We start from the raw sequence: 18,677 nt of genomic DNA on the forward strand, positions 1-18,677 counted from the left end.
CAGCCACCAAGCCTACAGCCCACCTGGTATTGCCGTGTGAAGCCAGGTGAGCACGACCACATTGTTTGTAACTGAGTGACCTTGGAGAAGGTCCATAAGCCCCCAGTGTCTCAATTCCCTCATCTGGAAGCCAGGCACACACCAGGGCACACACCTACACCATGGGGTTGTCATGGGGATAAATGAGACCATGTGTGCACACTGATTATCCCAGTGCTTGGCACACACTCACTAAGAGATCAATGCATTTGAGTGATCGGCGTTATTACAAGTCGGCTGAAACTGCGGCCTTCCACGTACCTGCCCTGTGTCTGGCTGGAGTGCTGCTTCTGCTCCTGAAATAGATGCTACGATGATCTCATCCTCCCGTGTTTATAGAATTTGCTGCACGCACTCATGTGTTTCTCTCCAGGCCCTCCTACTGATGTCATCCTGCCCCCCCCCCCTCCTTTGCCTGTGCAGAGCCTGGGATGGCTCATCCCGCTCCCAGCGGGAGAGCAGAGAGGAAGGTCACACCACAGTCACCAGAACAGCTTTGAAAGGGCTGGTGGGTCTGCAGGGCGTTCACTTGATCCAGCGGGTAGAGGGGGTAGTCCAGGGGAGGAGACATTTTGGACTGAGCATCCCCCATGGTCAAGAATACTCGCGGGCGCCGTGCACCTCCCCTGATCCTCGTTCTTCCAGCTGGGATCGGCGCTCTTGATACAATGGCACAGATGTTAAAACCAAGGATGAGAGAGATGACATGATGGGCCTATGGTCACACAGCTGGACAGTGAAAGGCCATGAGCCTGGTGAAGGATGCTAAAGGTGTTCTCTAACTTTACTCAGCTTGCCATCTGAGGAGGAGAGAATGGTTTATTTGGGCTTTGGAGGCAACACCCTGCTGGATATTTTTGCACTTTGCCACCTGCTTTTTCTGCCTTCGGTTCACTATCACCGTGACTCCCAGTTCCTACCTCCTGCGTCATCTACTTGCCCTCCCTCACCCCACCCCAAGTTACATTTTACTCTCAGGTTATACTTATGTTTAAAGAAAAGAGAATCCTGATTTCAGGGGTGGATATTTTCTTAAATAAATAAAAATGGAATCTTGCATAAATGACGTGTCTGTGCTCAGGGCCTCTTAGGGACAGGGCTGGGGGCCTGTGGTTCACAAGCCCTTCTCCTGGGACCTGGGGGAGGTTGAAGGCCAACAGCAGGTAGAAATAAGAAACCAGGGTTCAGAGAGGTCACACAGGCAGGGTGCTGTGCTCCTAGCCCTCGCTTCTACCCTTGGAGCTTGATTATGATCTGTTTCAAACCTTGGGATTTTGCTTGAGACTTTATCTTGACTCATACTGTATCACCTATATGTGGAATATAGAAAAATGATATGAATGAACACATTTGCAAAACAGAAATAGACTCATAGGCATAGAAAACAAACTTATGGCTATCAAAGGGGAAAGAGCAGGGAGGGAGGGATAAATTAAGAATTTGAGATTAACAGACATACAGTACTATACGTAAGCTAGATAAACAAGAACCTACTGTATAACATGAAACTATATCCAACATCTTATAATAGCTTATAATGGAAAAGACTCTGAAAAAGAATATGTGTATGTGTATAACTAAATCACTTTTCTGTACACCTGAAACACTATACTATAATCAACTACAATTTTTTAATGCAAGAGGTAAATAAAAATTTTAAATAAATTTTTAAAAGTTAAAAATTTTAAAAAGAGACTTTATCTTGTAGAAAAAGATCCTCTGCTAGCAAAAATAAACAAAAAGTTGCCAAAATCATTAATATTAGAAAATTTACTGATCAGGGATAGGGCAATCCTTGGATTTAATCCTTGATTCTCTATGTTGAATTCTTGGGCAAATTTCCTTACCTCTCTCTTACCCATCCTCAAACCTCAGTGTTCCCATTTGCAAGATGGAAAAACTGAGCTTCATTTCGGAGGATTGTTTTGAAAAGTGAGATAAATGGTAGTGGCTATTGTTATTTCATGTTCAAAAATCTGTGAACTAACCTGTGCTCTCAGCCTCTCTCCCAGCAGGATGAACTCTGAAAAATGCTAAACAATAACAGCAACTCATAAATTACACAGGAAAGCTTCACTACAGTCAGTATTTCTCATAATACATCCGTAGTAATAAAGTACTTGTTCATAATGCACATTTCTAAGCTCCACCCAGAACTACTAGATCGAAACTTGTGGACAGGGGCTGGGACCTCTGCATCTACATTTTAAATGAACAGCCCAGGTAATTCTTAAAAAAAAAAAAACTTTTTATTTTGAATTGGGGTATAGCCAACTAACAATGATGCGATAATTTCAGGTGAACAGTGAAGGGACTTAGCCATGCATATACATGGATCCATTCTCCCCTCAACCACAAAATTCTCATACACATGGAAGTAGAAAAACTCCTGACTTAAGGGATAAAAACTGATGGTGTCTGTACAACCCATGAATGGCTCAAATGAAGAATACTGACATCACCAAAGGCTGTCAAGGAAGCAGAGCAACAGGAACTATCAGACACATCTGGGAGGCAGGCGAGAGTTTAAAACAGCACAATGACTTCAGAAAACTGGGAGTATCTGAAAAAGATAAATGTGCAGTTTTTCTATGAACTAGCAATTCCTCCCCTAGGTGCACTCAAGAGAAGTGATGCATATGGCCACAAAAAAAGAACATTCAAAAATTGCTCCTGGTGGCTTTATTCATAACACCGCCAAACTGCGAATAACTCAAATGCTCATCAACGAGCAAATGGATAAATAAATTAAAGTCTGTTCTTACTGTCAGGAAATATTTTCCTAGACTTGGAAAAGAGCCAAAGAGAGCCCTGGGTAACCTTCTAGCTCAGTGCTGCTTGTGGTCCAGAGGCTTTCTGAGTGTATAGGGAATATATTAATAACTTTTTTCTATTAACTCTGTGACTTTACAACTCTGAAAGGGTAGTGATTATGGAAAACTGATGACAATACAAGTGCTTCCTGTTCATAGGAATTAAAATGATTCCTGTTTACAGCAATACCAACAAATTCTATCTGGTATTGAATATAAATGTCAAAAAATCAAATCCTCATTGGAACCTGTTTTTAATGTTGTACTGATTCACTCATTAATTCATGAGTTGAATGAATAAATGGAAAATTTACATTTGTGTAAGAGTTAAGATTTTAATCTTGGAAATTGATCATCCAGATGTAGAGTTGGCCATTACACAGTGATGTAAAAGAGCAAACATCAGATATGCATTAAACACAGGAGAATCCCACATGTTTGGGTGCATTAGAAGAATCAAATGCAAAAGACCATACATGGTACAAATCCACTGATACAGGGAACACTGATGGGCAAAATTAATGGATGGTTTCAGAGGTCAGAATAGTGTTTACCTCTGGTGGGTGGGCTTCCCTGGGCAAAGAATCCACCTGCCAATGCAGGAGATGTGGGTTCAATCCCTGGGTCGGGAAGATCCCCTGGAGAAGCAAATGTCAACTGACTCCTGTATTCTTGCCTGGGAAAATCCCATGGACAGAGGAGCCTGGCGGGCTACAGTCCATGGGGTCACAAAGACTAGAACACAACTTAGCAACTAAAAACAACAACTGGTGGATGGATGTAAGGTCTGGGGAAGAGGATGAGGGGACCTCCGAGGTGATGAAAATGTCTACATCTTGACCTTAGCAGTGGTCACACAGGGATGGACATTAATGGTGTGCTCACATTTCTGTATGAAAGTGACACCTAATTTTTTAAAATACCAAACTTTGAAAAGAAATTAAGGGTGGTTCTTTATCTTCTCAGCCATGGTGTTGGCCTGAAACACTATGATAACTGAACTGCCTCCAACCCCCACCCAGGAGCTGCTTCCTGTGGGAGGTGAGGGAGCTGGACGCCCCCATTGCCTGCTGAGGAGCAGCTCCCTGACCCGAGCCTCCTCCTCCAGAGCCACGGCCAGTAAGTGACACACTTTGTCCCCGCAACAGTCATTTCATAGAGTGTCTGAGGCAGAAACAACCCCAGGTCCAGACAGCTGGGAGCAGATAGATGCTACTCATTTTCAATCTCAGCAAAATGTATTTTAAGGAAGCCCTCAAGAGCTTTTCAAGGAAAGTCTGTCAAAAATTATCACAAGCATCCATCTCTGAAGTGGCCATATCAGCAACATCTTTTACAAAAATCAAATCAAAACAAAATTTCTGCCTAGAAAGAAAATTTCAAGAAAGTCTTAAAAGACCCTCTCATTTGCAGGCATCTGTTGTCCTTGACTCGCCCTGGGTCACTCCACTAAGGGGGGTGGTCCAGACTTTGTTAATGATTAGAGACCTCCTAACCTCTCAGTATTTAAAACTAGAACTTGCTGGGACTCATTTGGCTTCAATCCACTGACTCCTTGCAACAGCCCAGTGAAGTGGATGCTAGTAGAATCTGTGCCGTGCTCAGTGGGGTCTGACCCTTTGCCACATGGACTGTAGCCCACCGGGCTCCTCTGTCTATGCAATTTTCCAGGCAAGAATACTGGAATAGGTTGCCATTTCCTCCTTCAGGGGATCTGCCTGATCCAGGGATTGAACCCTCATCTCTTGAGTCTCCTGCATTGGCAGGCAGATTCTTTACCACTGCACCACCTGAGGAGCCACCTGGAAAGATACTATTGTTACCACCAATTTGCAGAAGCAGATTTAGAGATTAACCAACTTGCCCCAAACCACGCAGTGGTTGAGGGTCAGAGCCAAGGTTCACACTCAGCTTGACCTATGGAGGGCCAGACATGACCACTCCACTGGATTCCCCTTCCAAGGCAAGCTCATTCCACCCTAGGACCATCTGAATATTTTAAAAAAGTGGTCTTTATAATGGGCTTCCCTGGTAATTCAGATGGTAAAGAATCTGCAATCTGCCTTTTACTCTTCTCACCTCTACCAAGTTATTCTGTCTCCACTCTTTGAAGCCACACGGAACTATTTATTCTTCTCTTCCATGTGAGAATCCTTCAGATATTTGAAAGTAGGTCCCTTTTTCACAGTGAATATGGATAGTGTACCACCTGATGGGAACTAACCACCTGGATTTGTCAGGGACAGAGGGGATCCTGGGAGGCAGGAATCTTGATGCTAAAACAAGGCAAAGCAAGTACACTGGTGTGAACACCCTACTTCCCAGTGCTTGCTAATAGTGCTTTCTCTCTCTCTCTTTTTTTTTTTTTAATTTCTTTCTTTATTTGACTGCGTTGTGTCTTGCGGCATGCAGGGTCTTCATCACATCACATAGAGAATCTTTCCTTGCGGCGTGCAGGCTCTCTAGATGTGGTGTGCATGATCCAAAGTGCACGAGCTCAGTCGTTGTAGGATCTTAGTTCCTCAACCAGGGATTGAACCTGCATCCCCTGCATAGCAGGGTGGGTTCTCAACCACTGGACCACCAGCAAGTCCCTAATACTGCTCTCTGATGCATAGATTGCTTTTGTTCTTTTTTTTTTTTCTCTACAAGGTTTGTTCTACACAACAACCGTATCGATCAAAACTCTTATGGCAAGCTCAGAGACTGCACCTCAACTGTCTTAAGCAGAGAATGCTTTATGGATTCATGAGGCTGCCAAGTTCAGGAGTCCTGGGTTCATAAGGCTGCCAAGTTCAGGAGTCCTGGGTTCATGAGGCTGTCAAGTTCAGGGGTCCTGGGTTCATAAGGCTGCCAAGTTCAGGGGTCCTGGGTTCATAAGGCTGCCAAGTTCAGGGATCCCGGTCCAGCCGCGCCCAGGGCTCACAAGGAGTTAACAAGCACTGGCTCCTCCTTCCTCTCGCCTCAGCTTTTTTCCGAGATGACTTTCACTTGAGCTTGGCTAGGCTTCTATTCCCCCCAGCCTGGCGACCCCCGCAGAGATCATCCCCCACCGCCTCAACACACTGAGTCCCAGTAAAGCTGGAAGAATGAATTCTGTTGGACTGACTTAGCTCACATCCCTGTGACCAGGGTAAAGACGACTATATTGGCCGAACAGGCCTGGACCTTGCGACTCCCAGTGAGCCACGGGATAGGTAGGGGGCCATGGCTCCTAACCCACTTGAGTGGAACGAGAGGTGTTTCCTAAAAGGGAATCCTGGTGCTATTTCTGGAGAGGAGGCTGCCTGCTGGTCAGGAGGTGACAGTGGCTGCCCGCGGTGCCTCGGCTCCGCTGGCCCCTTCCGTCTATTAGAGACTTTAACGGAAGTGCAGCCTACAAGCCCTTCATGGGCATCTCAGGCCCATCTCTGCTATCCTATCTCCCCTCCTCTATTCCTGCCAAACTCTAGACCTGCTGCTGCCCAGACATGACCCACCTTCTCTCCCCTTCTTTATTATTCCCTCTACCACTCCAGGCTTCCTGGAGAAAATCTCCATGTTTACAAGGCCGCTCCCCTCAAGACATGTGTGTCCACCAAACCCCAGGCTCAGCAGACAACGGCCCTCTTTGTCAAGCCCTGTGTTCTTAGACATGCTTTTAAAAAAAAAAAAAAAAACTTAAATCAGTTTGGGTTTAATAGGATGTACTTACACGTGATTGACTCAGTTCAGTTCAGTCACTCAGCTGTGTTTGACTCTTTGCAACTCCACGGACTGCAGCATGCCAGGCTTCCTTGTCCATCACCAACTCCCAGAGCTTGCTCAAACTCATGTCCATCGAGTCGGTGGTGCCATCCAACCATCTCATCCTCTGTTGTCCCCTTCTCCTGCCTTCAATCTTTCCCAGCATCAGGGTCTTTTCCAATGAGTCAGTTCTTCGCATCATGTGGCCAAAGTATTGGAGTTTCAGCATCAGTCCTTCCAATGACTATTCAGGATTGATTTCTTTTAGCATTGACTAGTTTGATCTCCTTGCAGTCCAAGGGACTTTCAAGAGTCTTCTCCAACACCACAGTTCAAAAGCATCAAAATCCCTGGAAAAGGGAAGGGCAAACCACTTCAGTATTCTTGCTTTGAGAACCCCATGAACAGTATGAAAAGGCAAAAACATATAACATGATTGACTAGAACAGCTATAAAAACATTTGAAAAATACCTGCTAAATTGCATCCTATCCTGATTTAAAAAAGGATTCAACATTTGGTTTCAAGACAACATGATATATATCCAGTTATCAATCATTCATTTTCTTTATGCTTCAGTTCAGTTCAGTTCAGTCACTCTGTTGTGTCCGACTCTTTGCAACCCCATGAATCACAGCATGCCAGGCCTCCCTGTCCATCACCAACTCCCGGAGTTCACTCAAACTCATGTCCATCGAGTCGGTGATGCTATCCAGCCATCTCATCCTCTGTCATCCCCTTTTCCTCCTGCCCCCAATCCGTCCCAGCATCAGAGTCTTTTCCAATGAGTCAACTCTTCGCATGAGGTGGCCAAAGTACTAGAGTTTCAGCTTTAGTATCAATCTTTCCAAAGAACACCCGGGACTGATCTCCTTCAGAATGGACTGGTTGGATCTCCTTGCAGTCCAAGGGACTCTCAAGAGTCTTCTCCAACACCACAGTTCAAAAGCATCAATTCCTCGGTGCTCAGCTTTCTTCACAGTCCAACTCTCACATCCATACATGACCACAGGAAAAACCATAGCCTTGACTAGACGGACCTTTGTTGGCAAAATAATGTCTCTTCTTTTGAATACGCTATCTAGGTTGGTCATAACTTTCCTTCCAAGGAGTAAGTGTCTTTTAATTTCATGGCTGCAATCACCATCTGCAGTGATTTTGGAGCTTACTAACCTCAAAATAATTTTCCTCCTAAACTTTTATTTTATATTGGAGCATAGTTGATTTACAATGCTGTGTTAGTTTCAGGTGTACAGTAAAATGATTCAGTCTTTTCTATATATATGTATATATACACACACATATATCTATATATACATATATATCTACATCTACATATATCTATATATAGATATACATACATCTATATCTATATATACATATATCTATTCTTTTTCAAATTCTTTCCCCCTTTAGGTTATTACAGAATACTGAGCAGAGTTCCCTGTGCTCTACAGCAGGTCTTTGTTGGTTATCTGTTGTAAATACAATACTGTGTGTACATCAATTCTTAGACACACTTTAATGAGGGCAGCAGAGACCCTAAGAAACCCATCGATTACATATTTGTCTCCATATCAGACTGTAAATCTTTGAATATTGGCATCTACATCACTTTCGTCTTTCTTTTCTTCTCCTTCCTCTCATCCTTCACAATGTGCTCAGCACTTGCAGAGTGAAGAAAGGTTGTCTATTTGTGGCAGAGATTATTGTGTTTACCCAGTTCACATCCTCCTCTTCACGCTCAGCTGTAAAACCTCAATTTCATTCAATGCAGCCAGCACCCAGCTCACAATCCATCTTTCTCAGCGTCCTCTGCAGCGGGTGGGGCCCTCCTTTCACGCTCCTGATGACACCGGCTCTTCCCCTGCCCTTGCGGGCCTGGGGCTGGGCACAGCTCCCTACTGTCACCAGCGCTTGAGTGCCATCCCTCTCCCTGTAATTGGACCCCAGATTAAATTATCTTCAAAATCCCATCAGTGAGCTTCTGTTTCCTACTGGGACCCTATGTCCAAATTTTCTTTGTTCATCTCCTGCTGTTGTTTTATTATTTTTTGTTTGAACTTTTACATTTTAAATTCATATTCTTATCAAGTCATTCTATAGCATGAAACCCTGATGACACATTCCCTTCCTTTTTCTGCGTTATGTTTTCTCATAGATCGAGATCTTTGATTCTGCATGCTGTGTTTGTTTCGTGAGTGTATTTTTTTCTTCTGTATTGTTTTTGTTTAGTCATTGTGACAGAGAAGGCAATGGCACCCCACTCCAGTACTCTTGCCTGGAAAATCCCATGGACGGAAGAGCCTGGTGGGCTGCAGTCCATGGGGTCGCTAAGAGTCGGACACGACTGAGCGACTTCACTTTCACTTTCATGCATTGGAGAAGGAAATGGCAACCCACTCCAGTGTTCTTGCCTGGAGAATCCCAGGGACGGGGGAGCCTGGTGGGCTGCCGTCTATGGGGTTGCACAGAGTCGGACACGACTGAAGCGACTTAGCAGCAGCAGCAGTCATTGTGAGGCAGGCGGTAGATGGGGCCCATCAGGGTAAAATGATTGGAGATTCATTCGCTGTGAAGCAAAACTCCAAGATGAGACTAGCAGGACGATTAAGGAAGGGGGCTGGGCCCTGCGCAGACCACAGACTTCTCATTCCTGAACTCAGGAGACCTCCCCGACCCCACATGCACAGAAAAGCTCCCTGGAGGTCAAAGGGGAGTGACGCTAACTGACGCCAGGCTACCCACAGGCCTTTGCGGTAGAATCCATCTCGGCTAAGAGATGCATGCGTGCGCACACGTTGGAGGATCCTGAGATATACCAAACATGGACTGTGAACCAGGCAATTCGAAAGGATTGACCAAAGGGAACCGGGAAGAAATGTCCCATAGAAGTAATTCAAACTGCCATGAGGGCAAGACTCAGTGACTCTCTCTCTCCCCAGTCCACCTGTGTGTATTTCCACTGTACTCTTTTTCCTCTTAATAAATACTCTGCTTGCTTTATTACTCTCTGTCTTTGTGGAAATTCTTTTCTGCAAAGCCGAAGGGTCAGGGCCCTTGTCACTGACGGCTGGTCTAGTGGCTAGGACCTTGTGCTCTCACAGCCTCGACTCAGCCCCAGACTGTGGCTGGGAACCAAAGCCCCTCTCCAAGCTGTTGCAGGCCAAGTCCATCCGAGATCAGCTGTGTCATTTATTTCCATCGGGTCCCTGCCTAGGTAGCTCCAGGCAGTTCTATTTGCTCCAATCCTATGGGGCTGATTCATTGAGTCTCTTCTCACTGTATCTGAATCCAGTTAATTTGTCTTCTAAGGTGCAGTATGAATAAGGAAGGGGTGTTTGGTTCTCTCTCTGTTTTCAAATGTGAAATGAAAATATCTCCTGCCACACCAATAAACAAGAAATCACAGCCATCTGCAATTTCTGGCCTCCAAATGTGAAGACTCCCCAAACTGAGATCCAGTGGATGTTACCACCCACCAACCCCATGGTGATCACTGAGAAGCAGGAAGCATGCAGGAAGCAGCCACCTGCCACTCCTTAAGGTGGACAAGGAAAGAGGATTGGCCCCAGAGAGCTGAAGTGCATGTGAAGGGGATGAGTGCAGTGAGCCCAGAGGCTTGCAGCTTCCCATACACAGAATGCTAAATTCCTTAACCTGTTACCTGCTCTTTGATGTTCAGACTGCCTGCTCCTTTTGTTGCAAACTTGTATACAGCCTGACTTCCCTCCCTGTCTCCTTGGAGCAATTTTCTCGGAGCTACTGAGATGCTGTCTCCCCGGCTCGAAGTCCTAAATATTCCCACCAAATAAAATAACTCTCTGCTTTCAGGTTGTGACTATATTTTTCAGTCAACACAAACATGTTTCCATGTTTCTCAGGCTACCAGCGTTCCCTGGCCATATGGCTCCAATCGGTTCCAACCTCTGCCTTCCAATGTCGCCTTGTCCTTCTCTGACTTCTGATAAGCATTCTTGTCCTTACACTGAAGGCCCACCCCAGTTATTCAGGGTTGTCTCCCTATCGAGATGCTTAACTTAATCTCACCCACAGAGCCCCTCTTGCTATAGAAGGTGACATCCACATATTCCAAGGATCAGGTCACGGTCATCTTTGCAAGCGGATTTCCCCTGGTGGCTCAGCAGTAAAAAACAAACAAACAAAAAAAAAAACTCTGCCTGCAATGCAGGAGACCAGGGTTCTATCCCTGGGTCAGGAAGATACCCTGGAGGAGGGCATGGCATCCCACTCCAGTATTCTTGCCTGGAGAATCCCATGGACAGAGGAGCCTGGTGGGTTACAGCCCATAGAGTTCCAAAGAGCCGGACACGACTGAGCAAGCATGTACACATGTCTTTGCAAGCAGTAGTACGTCTATCGCAGTCACTTTACTGGATGGTGGGGGTGGCGGCGGAATCTAAACAGGAAAAGGACAGGGGAAGCCCATGGAATCTTCAGGGTTCTTGATGGACACTTGTCAGTGTGGCCTTACTTCCTAGGGGTCCCCATCAAAGTCAGGAGCGTGTCCCATTCTGCTCTGGTGATACACTGAGCTACAGAGGACCAGCCTAGACTATCAGTTTCGGGCTTTGACAAATGAATTAATAAATAAATCCAAGAATGAGTGAGTGAGTAAAAGAATACCTGAATAAGTGAACAATGGGGAAAGGACAGGACAATAAAAGATGACTTGCCACCAACTTTAGCATATTCCATGCTGGTCCTCTATCCCCTACAAGGAGAAGTTTTCCCATCCTGGAGGCTTGAAGGATCAGTGAAACCACAACTGTCCTTGATCTGGCTATCTCACTGACCTCCACAACTCCCAAGGGAGGTTTGACCGTCTTCATTTACAAGTGAATGGATGCCCAGTACCCAGGGCCACTGAGACAGTATGTCACAGACTTGGGTTGAGAGTCAGGGAGGCTTACCTTGCAGAGGGGAAGGCAGAGCTCTGAGAAGGGAGGCACTCCCGGCTGCACAGCGCCAGTTGTGTGTGGTCAGTGTGGTCAACATTTCTCATTCGTGGTCTTGGCCTTCTAACAGCCCTGGTCAAGCAGTGTTGTTGGTTCCACTTTAGGAGCAGGAAACAGGAGCCCAGAGATATTAGATACACCAGACAATCAAGAGCAGACCGGATCTGAGCCCAAGCTGGTTCCAACGTTGTGATCTTCGCCATTTGGTGAGGATGCTGATTTGAGAATGAGGGTCCTGCCCTGAGAAAGGAGAGGCAATCTCTCTAATAGCAGAGGGACCTTTCTTTAGGAAAGCTAGGGAGACTCCATTGGATCAAATCAAAACCCAGCTTCCTGGACCAATGCAACAGAGACCCTTTGCCCCGGGTGCCCACAGATTGCTCTTGTCCCACAGCTCAGGGCCACAAAGGGCCTGCTCCCCATTCCGAGGTATATGCTGGGTCAGACACGAAGAATTCTACCTGCACCAAGGCTTGTTTGGCATTTGGGAACAAAATTCTTATTGCAGAAGGATCTGAAGACCCCGAAGACCCTGCAAGAAGATGGTGGGGAAGGCAGATCAGAAGCAGTGAGGGGGCAAGTCAGCCTACCCTGACCTGAGATACCCTCTTCCCGTCTCTGGACTTCAGCACCCTGCCCTGGACTGACCAATCGCTGAGTTATTTCCGTGCCGACAGCCTGGGACTGCCAGAAATAAAACCAGTGTCTGGTGGTGGCAAATGAGTCAGTGTAAAGGGAGGAAAGGGAGGTTTTGTGTATGGTTCTAAGAGTATTTGGTTATTCATCAATATTGATGAGGAATTTACCATGTTCTTGGAGGTGGGGAGAGCTCCCCTCTGGCTGATGCAATAGGGTCTTGACTTTGAGCAGCTGTTAGATTTTTGCAGAAATTCTAATCTGGGGATTTCAGAAACAAACTCCCCTTGCAGACCAATTCTGGTTGGCTGGCAGTATATATATATATATATATATATATATATATTTTTTTTTTCCCCCCAATGTATTTGTCTGCACTGGATCTTAATTGTGGCATGTGAAATCTAGTTTCCTCACCAGGGATCAAACCCAGGCCCCCTTCACTGGGAGCGCAGAGTCTTAACAACTGGACCACCAGGGAAGTCCCTAGCAGTGTATTTTTAAAAGGAACTCCATGGCTTTAGATAGGGCATGCCCTCTCTGCCACTCACAGATCCCTGTCCTCCTTTGTCCTGGCTGTGGATGGCATTTAAATTTGTGCTTACCAATCAGACACCAGATTTGCATTCCAGAATGCTGGTCTGAGCCTTCATCTCTTTTCATCCCTCCCTGCCCCCAGGCAGCCCGAGGGGCGACCTGTAATTTGCAGGCAGCCTGTTCTCTGAAGCAGGAGCAAAACAAATGCCTTGATCCCCCCTGCCCGGTGGTGCCCTGCCCAGCAACCAGTCCCCTGGAGACCCTGGAGGCCAGCGCAAGCGGGATTCTCTCTCATGCATTATTCACACCAGTGCTTCCCTTTCTATTTTTAATGTTCAGTGTGTAGAGCGGTTCCCTCTGCCAGCTATTTTTAGCAACACTGCTGCCAGCTGACGCCAGAGACAAAGGCACCGAGGCACCTTGAGAATGACAAATGGCGATTCCAAAGATGAAAATAGAAGGGCTATTTTTCTTCCTGGAAAGAAAGGGAAGAAAACGTCTGCAGTTGCAAAGTTGCTGGGGCTTGACTTGAATTTGTAATGTGGAGCACATAACCTACCCCCACACGGAGGGTTTCTTTCCTGTCTCGTTTTCTCTTTCTTGTCAGTCCTTTGTCCCGGATGACATGCACCCTCCTTTATGTAGCTTTCCCTGCTGCTCCCCTCTGCTTCCTATGAGTTCCCCATCTAGATGCAACACCTCCGTTATTGCAATAATAATAAATGCATTATCCTTGTAGGGTGGAGTCAGTCACCAGAAAGAGAGACGGAGGGATCTGAAGGCAAGAACCCTGACTGTAAGTTCCTCGGGAAAGTACAGGTGAGGCAGGGGGAACGTGGTTAGGACTGGCTCATTTGAATAATTTCAGTGGGCTCTTGGGCATCGGGGCTGTCCCTGATTGTTGGACCAGACCTTGGGGCGATTAGGGTGGATATTGTGATGGAGAGTGTGGGATGCCTGTAAGAAAGATGGCTGCGGGTATGGACTTAACCCACTCATTGCTCAGGACACAGAATTAACCAGCCTCTAGCTGAGGCTTCAAAACTAAGTCAAGATCGCATGTATAGGACTATATACTCAGGTCTTGAACAAATCATTTCCTCTTTCTGGGATTCAGTTTCCTCACCTTTCATACAGAGGATCAGTGAATAGCTCTCTAAATTCCCTTCAATTGCAAAGTTATTCACTTTGATGAAAGTGCTTTCTGAGACTATTCGCAACATCTCCAAGAAATGCAGGGCTTTCCAGCTCAAACATGCTGGAGTTCAAATTTAATATTAAGAATTTTCCAGATATTGCCAGCATTGTCTAGGAAGCAAAACACACCCCGGAATAAATATAAAATGCAGATGTCGTATTTAGCACAGTATTTGAAGCCCTGGCAGACTAACGACCCACCTCATCATCATTCCCACATGAAGTACAGACTGCTCTTCTAAAACCTGTGTCCTCGATCTGCCTGGGCTGTCTAACTTTCTCTCCAAGGATACGCTTTTTTCTATGCAACGTATTGTAATCTTCTGGAGGATAATGAATGCTATTGTCTATTCATTCATTCATTCAATCAATCATCCAACCATTCAACAGACATTTATTGACTCAAAATGTCTATTTACCAGGCACTTTCTAAGCACCAAGGATGCAAAGATAAATAGGGTGCCCCAACCCCACCATGTGATTTCCACATGTAGGCCAGGGAACTATTCCTTTCAACAAACATGGGAGGGAAAGAGAGAGGGAGAGAGTGGAACTAAAAAAAAATGTTGTAATTGTCAACTTGTCCTAAAAGAATGACCACACAAATGGTCTCATATGCACAGAAAGTGGAAAAAATGTCTTGACCTTCTATTTAAAAATTATAAAAAAAGTGATATGTGGCTTCTTCCTGGCCCTCCTCCTTCTTTTCAGCATCTTTTACAAAACCTCACAGTCTAATTGTATTTCAGTGTCCCTTTCTGAGGGGTGATCTATCTTCTGAAATCCCTTTTACTTCCTCCAGCCACCTGATCCTTTGCCAATCCCATATTTCATCAGCAAAGTCATTTGGGGTGAAAACCAGCTTGATTAAATTAAATTTTCAGACTTGAATCATGGTTATAACCCTCATTTTTGTTTGTTTGTTTGTTTGTTTTTTCCCTAAAAGTCCTGTATATATTTTTTCATTGCAAAGCGTCGTATGTGTGTGAGCATGTGACAGCAAGTGCACCAGTGGATGGGAAGATGAGCCAGTGACATTTTCTGGGCTTGTATCATGTGGATATGTTAGTCAACTCAAAAAATGGATTCCACGGATCCTCATAATGGCCCTATAACATAGCCCCCTAATTTTGGAGATGTGAGAAATGAGGTTCATAGAGGTGAAATGGCAATAAGGAAAATGTATGTACCAGAATTGATGGTTTTGAACTGTGGTGTTAGAAAAGACTCTTGAGAGTCCCTTGGACTGCAAGGAGATCAACCCTGAATATTCATTGGAAGAACTGATGCTGAAACCGAAGCTTAAATACTTTGGCCATCTGTTGCAAAGAGCTGACTCATTGGAAAAGACCCTGATGCTGGGAAAGTCTGAGGAGCAGGAGAAGAAGGGGATGAGAGGATGAGATGGTTGGATGGCATCACGGACTCAGTGGACATGAGTCTGAGCAAACTCTGGGAGATCGTGAAGGACAGGGAAGCCTGGCGTGCTGCAGCCCATGGGGTCACAAAGAGTCCACCACGATGTATAGACTGAACAACAACAACACCAGGCAGATACAAACAATGAAAATAATGTTAAGGTTAAAGAGACCATCAGATGAACTAGGGAAAGATACTTTGAATTAATGAGTGGAGCAGAGGGGATCAGAAATTACTGGGAAGGACATTTAGTTCGTGGGATTCAGAGTTCTATTTTGGTTAGGACTAGTTTTTGTCTTATGTTGCTGTTCTTGTGTTTCCTTTCCCTTGGATTTTTATATTTGCTGCTTTAACAGTTCCGTAGCCCAGATACATATACTTAGCACCCTGAGCTTCACACACTGCCTCTGCCTGGAACTTCCCTGCTCTGTGTCCGTGACAAGGATTTCCACCTGGATGTCCCACAAGCGTGACAGACTCACACCTGAGCTCGCCTTCCTCTCCATCTCCTGCTACTTGCTTCCCAAAGCTCACCATCCATCCAGTCTCTCGAGCCCTGGCTGTGCAGCGATCCTTGGATCCTACCTGCCCTTTCCCTTCTGCCTTCGCCTGCAGTCCTCTGATTCTGTGGATTGTACAATGTGTTCCTTTCTGCGCCCATCCCCTCGCCTCTATTCCTCTGGCACTCTTCTTGCTCAGGTCCACATGGCTACCACTCAGCCCTTGGCAGCAGCATCCCTGGCCTCATCGCATCCAGGGAGAGGCTATTTAATGACCAACCCTTTTGTTTTGTTAAATGCATCTTCCATCTGATGAAATCAACTTAGATTGGTTTCCCCAGAAGCAGACACTGACAGGAGGATTCCCATGCAGATAACTTGCAAGAACATGTTCCCAGGAGAAACTGGTAAAAGAACCAGGAAAACAGAAGAGCAAGAGGAAAGAAGACAAGAGGGGTGCAAGTCAGGTCAAGTCTTCAACCTGATCTTGCAGGAAACTGGAGTATGAGGGATGCTCCAGAGCTTGTCCCAACTCAACTAAAGGAGCTGGCTTCGATGTCTTACATCAGTCAGTCTTGGGCTAAAACCCACCGAAGGGAGATGCAATTCTCAGGTCTATATCTGCAGGCAGTGAGCTCCAGCAGCCCCAGGGCTGCGAGCTGTGGGTGCAGGCCAATAGAAGCAAAAGCACGATGGATGCAGGAATCAAGGGGAGGGGCTCCTAGTAACAGGCTGGGGCTTCCCAGGGTATGTGAGGGCAGCACCAAAAATACCACTAGAGAAAATTTTCCAGTTTTAAAGAAAAAGGATAACTAATATTTTTTGAGTACTTCCCATATTCACAACCACTCTGCAAGTGAGCACCATTTTCCTTCTATTATTGTCACAGGACAGAAGTTGTGTTAGTTGATTTAGTGGCTCCGGAATTTCTCAAATGGAAGGATTATTCCTTACTTTCCAAGGTGAAATAGTAAGGGCTTGGATGTCCAAGAACAAACAGAAAGAGTAGCTCATCAGGTCTTGGGAAGACCATGCCACATGGATACAAGATATGCCATCTAAGCCCATATCCACGTGGATTCTGTGTGAACTACTGGGTGAATGCTGTTTGAGAATGGGGGTAATTTTAAAATCTCACACATTCACAGGCCTGGGTACTTAGTCTCACCTCTGAAATTAGCTGTGAAGTGTGAAAGAAGCTCGTTTGCTGGTTTGGCAGCATGAGGTCTGATATGTTACCTTATTATGTCAATCACTAGATAATTTTAGGAGACACATTAATAGCATTTAAACAGAAATTTGGGGTAATTAATGAATAAATGAGAACTAGAGGTGGAAAAAAAGTTTTCCTTTTCTGGGCTTCCTTTTCCAACCTTTCTCAGGCTACCACCATAAAAAGTCCATTTCTTAAGAAATCCATTTGCAGAGCTTGTTCTTGATATTCAATATGCAGAATGTCCTTTTAACTCCCTACATACATTCATGTTGATTTAAAAATACATTCAATACAGTATATTTAGTAAAAACAAAAGCCTATCAGGGACTTTCCTGGTGGTCCCCGGTTAAGACTTCACCTTCTACGGCAGGGAGTATGGGTCCGATCCCAGGTTAGACAATTAATATCCCACATGCCTCGACAGCCAGAAAACCAAAAACATAAAACCAAAGCAACATTGTGACAAACTCAATAAAGATTTTAAAAATGGTCCACATAAAGAAAAATACTTAAAACAAAAGCCTATCAGATAAAGAAATATCATTGACCTTTCATTCATTCATTTACTCTATGTCATTCATTCATTAAACAGATGCTATTGAACACAGGGACAAGACTGCACTGGGCCCTTAGGGTAAATAAAAGATTGTATTTTCATGAAGCTTACAGTTTAGGAAAGGAGGGAAATTAAAACCTGCAGGCAAACATCCACCAAATCTAATATTGAAAGTGATCCAGAGAGATAGAAAAATGGTGGTGCTCACATGGTGTTCAGAGAAAGGGAGAGATTGCTTCCATGTCGTCACCCAGTGGTCCTAATCGTCTGTGACCAGCATTAACCCCACCTGTGCTCAGTCCCAATGGCACAAGGAGGAGAAAAACACAGGTTTACCCATAGGAAGGCCTCAAGCCGCCCCGACCGTCCTGCTTGTTCCATCAGCTCTTGTTCAGGCTACCACCAACCTCCTCCTTGCCCCGCCCCAGAGCCTTTCCTGATTCTCATCTTCGTGGTCACCGTCACGTGATGCCCCCGCCCCCGCCCCCGCCTCCGCCTCCGCCCCCGCCCGCAGGAAGCTGGTCTTTCTTCAGTGTTTCCTGACTCCAGCCCCACCCTACTCTCTGTCCTATAGGTTCTCCCCAAATTACCCTCCCTTGATAATGCCTACAGGTAAGGGTCCCTTGGACCTTCCTTGCTTCTCAGGAAAGAGAAAGCTCTAAGATCATACAAAATCCTGCCTTATCCTAGGATCATTTGTTTTATTAGTAGCAATAATATTAATCGTTTTGTAGCACAGTCAGTATAACAAAATATGACTAGAGACCCTGATGGGTTGCCTTACGATTTGAAGACGTGGGGTACACGGAGCCATTACTTCCCTCCTGAAGCTCAGGTGTACACACGAAAGCAGATTCTAAGGGTGCTTGAACGTAAGGGTGTTTCAAGGGGGACAATACATAAAACTGGATAGGGTTGGATGACTCCGATTCACTCCCCTGAGCTACAGAAGTTAACATTCCACCAAGGATTCAAGGAGATGGTGTGAATTTGTGATCCTGGAAGCGTAGGAAAAGCAGTGTCTTAAGCTGAGCAGGGGCCTTCCCAGGTGGCACTAGTG

General features: G+C 45.4%; 2 long non-coding RNA genes across 3 annotated transcripts; both read right to left on the reverse strand.

Annotated features, from left to right (window-relative positions):
• Positions 1 to 2,266: 2,266 nt before the first annotated feature.
• LOC123329401 lies at positions 2,267 to 6,596 on the reverse strand. Its single transcript, XR_006544788.2, has 2 exons — positions 6,547 to 6,596; positions 2,267 to 2,602 (listed from the first exon to the last, which is right to left on the reverse strand). It is a non-coding gene; the product is annotated as an uncharacterized LOC123329401 (long non-coding RNA).
• A 276-nt stretch (positions 6,597 to 6,872) lies between these two features.
• LOC123329402 lies at positions 6,873 to 18,056 on the reverse strand. 2 transcript variants are annotated; one of them, XR_006544790.2, is made up of 4 exons: positions 17,954 to 18,056; positions 12,018 to 12,088; positions 11,512 to 11,796; positions 6,873 to 6,928 (listed from the first exon to the last, which is right to left on the reverse strand). It is a non-coding gene; the product is annotated as an uncharacterized LOC123329402 (long non-coding RNA). The 2 variants fall into 2 exon arrangements; XR_006544789.2 differs by having other exon boundaries at positions 11,512 to 12,088.
• Between the last annotated feature and the right edge of the window lie 621 nt (positions 18,057 to 18,677).

Source organism: Bubalus bubalis, chromosome 15 (genome assembly GCF_019923935.1).
Source record: "Bubalus bubalis isolate 160015118507 breed Murrah chromosome 15, NDDB_SH_1, whole genome shotgun sequence".
Classification (NCBI taxonomy): domain Eukaryota; kingdom Metazoa; phylum Chordata; class Mammalia; order Artiodactyla; family Bovidae; genus Bubalus; species Bubalus bubalis.